Raw genomic sequence first — 4,011 nt, 5'->3', positions numbered from 1 at the left:
GAATTAACCCGTTTTAGACCTGGGAACCATTTTTACAAATTGTCTATCATGACAGTTTTCTGAAAACCCCCATGTCGTTCTCAAACTATTTCATGTCAAGGACCCCCAAGATTACATCTGAAAATATGTTGTTCCAGGGACCCCCCCAGAAGCAAAGATTTGAGTTAAAAACGTTGGCTCTGAAAGAATACACTATAGATTTTTCAAAAATAGCAGACCTACAAGCTTGTAGGTCTGCTATTTTTCAATAGCTAATGTATAACATAATGATTAAAACACCAAAAGGGGTTCCCGCCCCAAAATGGGTTGGACTCCCACTTTAACATATGATGCTGATACAAGTCACACTTGTGTGAAGTGATGGGGCACGGTCGGTCACCTGTGGTAATGGTTTGTTTAAAGGGCTCTAAAACAAACATTAAAAGTCCATAGACTTGGCTGCCATATGACGTCAATTTCAAGAGGGGCATAACACCCCATACCGTATTTTCAGATGGGGGTCGCGGCCAAATACAGATATTTCTGGGGGTCCTTGACATGACATAGGTTGAGAACCACAGACATTTTCAGAAAACTGTCAGGATTTCAAAGACATTTGTTGAATCAAAGGTCTAAATGGGTTAATAATCGATATATATATATTGCTCAACACTATCTGAGGACCACAGATTATGTGACTGGCTGGCACTGCTTATAGGTCTCAGTGGCGAGGTACTTTACTACCTACTGTGGGAGTGCCAGACCCACCCAACGCAACCAGACCATGACAAGCTTTGAAAGTTAACAATAACATCTTTAAAAATCAATTCTAAAATGAACTGGCAGCCAGGCCAAGCGCAACTAAAACTGGGGTGCTCAATATCTCGTTGAATAAATAAAATGATATGCCTTGGCTTGCAGGCAGCCACATTCTGCACCGACTGTAGCCGATGCAGAGAACGTTTGGCCGAGGTAGAAGTATACCGACAGCTCTGCAATATGGTCGAAATATTGAAGAGACACATGGGCATTAATTAGTCCAAAACCCTAAACCTAACCTCACAGGGAAGCCACGGGTTAGAGTTAAGCTGCCACGGGTATAGTTTTAACCCATTTAGACCTGAGGATGATTTTACAAAATGTCTTCTAAATCCTGATGGTTTTCTGAAAAACCTATATGTTTCTATGTTAGCCGTTCTCAAACATTTTCATGTCAAGGACCCCCACAAATATATGTAATTGGCCTCCGACCCCCCCCCCCCCCATCTGAAAATATGTTGTTCCAGGAACCTCCCCCAGAAGCAAAACATTTGAGTTAAAAACGTTCGCTCTGAAAGAATGTTCAAAGATTTGCGCCACACGATTTTTCAAAAATAGCAGACCTACAAGCTTGTAGATCTGCTATTTCTCAATAGCTAAAGTATAACATAATACTTAAAACACCAAAAGGGGTCCCCGTTTTGAATGGGTTAACCACTTGAACCCCAGCAACCCTATTCTGGGGGTAACATTTGCCAACAATAGCAGCTCGTCTATTGTTTTGGAAGAGATTTGGTTTATGCGTAAAAAAAAAAAAAACGCACAGCTGCAATTCAGGTCCGTTTTTCACTAAGAAAGAGTAGATGGTTTAAGTGGTTAATCATGTTGCATTCAGTTCCAGACTTGTACAATATATAACCATGTGATTGTGTTATAACTAAAGCTAGCAAAAATAAACTAGAATAAAAAACAGTACAGTAGTGCATCCCGTGGATGCCGAGGTCGTTGTTTTATCGCGTCCCTTAACTATAAACTGCGTTTTTGGGATGCAAAATGCAGCCTATTTTAATCTCTGCAGCAACAGCAGCATGTATGTAGAGGAGTTGGTATTTGTTCGCTGCTGGAGCTGTAAGTCTTAAACAAATTATGAATATTGTAAAATAAATAGGATATAGTGTAAATAAGACTTATAATTAACCCATTCTGGGCGGGAACCCCCTTTTGGTGTTAGCATTATGTTATGCTTTAGCTATTGAAAAATAGCAGACCTACAAGCTCATAGCGCGCGAGCTTGTAGGTCTGCTATTTTTGAAAAATCGAAGAACGACTGACATAGAAACATAGCTTTTCAGAAAACTGTCAGGATGTAGAAGACATTTTTAGAATCTGATCTCAGGTCAAAATCGGTTAATTATACATTTGTTATAAATAAGTATGTCACAACAACACCATATTTGCCATTTTGCCAATTATGTGATTGTGTAGCTTCATGCAAGCAAAGACTGCACACATCTTAGATCATGGAATTGAATAGGATTTCAGCCTTTGTCAGCCTTCTGATTGGTCCCTGGCTGACTAACCAGCAGGCTCTTTCTGCCTTGTTCCGCCCTGGTTCCACCTTGTTTATGTTGAATTTGTAAAAAACATCATTTTTGGACAAAAAACTAAAAAACAAACATGATAATGCCCAGTCACCATGCTGCACCTTTGATGTTCCTCTTTACTGACACAAGTTTAAAATAGAATTGAGTGAACAGAATATCAATATGAAGCAACTGAAAACAACCTTATTTCAATGGTAGTGGATGGAGAGAGAGGATTTTTGTCCAACCACGAAACGGCAATGGTGCGAAGAAGGGAACAATTCATTGTCTAAGATGGACATTTTATTTTTTTATTTTTTTCCCCCCTCTTTTGTCTATGAGAGACTCGTGAGTGCAATGCACTACACTGCGGTTAGGAACAACGTGATATGGGTCTCTACTCTCTGCTAGACTTGGATGGATACTAGAGAGCTGACCAATAGTCGAATGATGTCCTATTACAGAAATAGACACATATTGGGCTATATCTTAAAAACCTTTTCAAATAGTTCAAATAGCCGATCTACAAGCTCACATTGTCATGTCTCGATGTAGATCGGCTAGTTGAACTATTTTAAAAATGTTTTACAAAATAGTAAAAAAATGGCAAAATACGTTTAGGGATAAGGGATAAGGGGTGGCGCAAGATGGAGCCCATTGTGTCGTATACACTAAAAACCTTTATTTGAATGCAATCTGCTAGGATGTGCTCTTTTTTCTTTCAAGAATGTTGTGCTGCATCCTTATAAATAATCAAAAGATATTCACCGTTATCTCCTTTTAACACGTCACAGTACAGCTGAGCACAAATTGCGTATATTCTTTTAACGTTACATTCACTCACAGAGCGTCCCCTTTTTCTCAATGTCACGTTTGACATATTTATTTATCCTCATTTTTTCCCCCACTGTCATCATGTCTATATCATGAAACATGACCAGCAAAATCATCAAGGATTCGAAGATGAAATAATAGTCACGCATGTGGTTGGAAGAAAAAAAAAGGCTGAGTTGTTTGGGTCCGATGCTGATCACTGCCTAGATACATTTTCTAATATTAGAACATTTCTTGATTTGCCCGGCTTCAGTGCTGACTCGAGAGCACATGGCCAGAGCAGCAGCCAATGGAGCGCGGGAGAGGCTTTCTCTCTCTCTAGCAACAGTGAGTTACTTGCTGCCTATTCATTAATTATTTTCCTGTGGTATCCCACTCAGCCGTTTGGAGTCCGCTGATAGCAAAGTGCGCTGTGTCTCTCTCTCCTCTCCTCTCCTCTCTTCTCTTCTCTTCTCTCACTCACTCTCTCTCTCTCTCCTTCCCCCCCCCCCCACACCCCCCCTCCTCATCTCTTTTTGCTTTCTCTCGGACTGAAATAAAAAGTCCTTTTAACAAAAACAAAAAACAAAAAAAACAAATAGAGGATGGATCCAGTGACAGACAGGGGGGGAGCTTTTTGCCAAGTGCCGTTGTTGCTGCCTGTGAGCTGTGGGGGTTATTATACTCTCTCCACCTACTATCAGAGAGAGCACAGGACTGTGACAGAGAGATGAGTCTTCCTTCTTCCTTCACCTCACAGTGTATAGTTGCAGCACTTTTTTACGTCTGCCCCTGATGGAACAAAGCGACAAACCCACTAGAGGACTATCACAGCAAAGTGCGCGCGCGGGGGGGGGGGGGGGGGGGGGGGGGGGGG

The sequence above is a fragment of the Electrona antarctica genome (assembly GCF_951216825.1).
Source record: "Electrona antarctica genome assembly, chromosome: 19".
NCBI classification, from domain to species: Eukaryota; Metazoa; Chordata; class Actinopteri; order Myctophiformes; family Myctophidae; genus Electrona; species Electrona antarctica.
The sequence above is the reverse complement of the archived record's forward strand: the minus strand, read 5'-3'. Positions refer to the sequence as shown.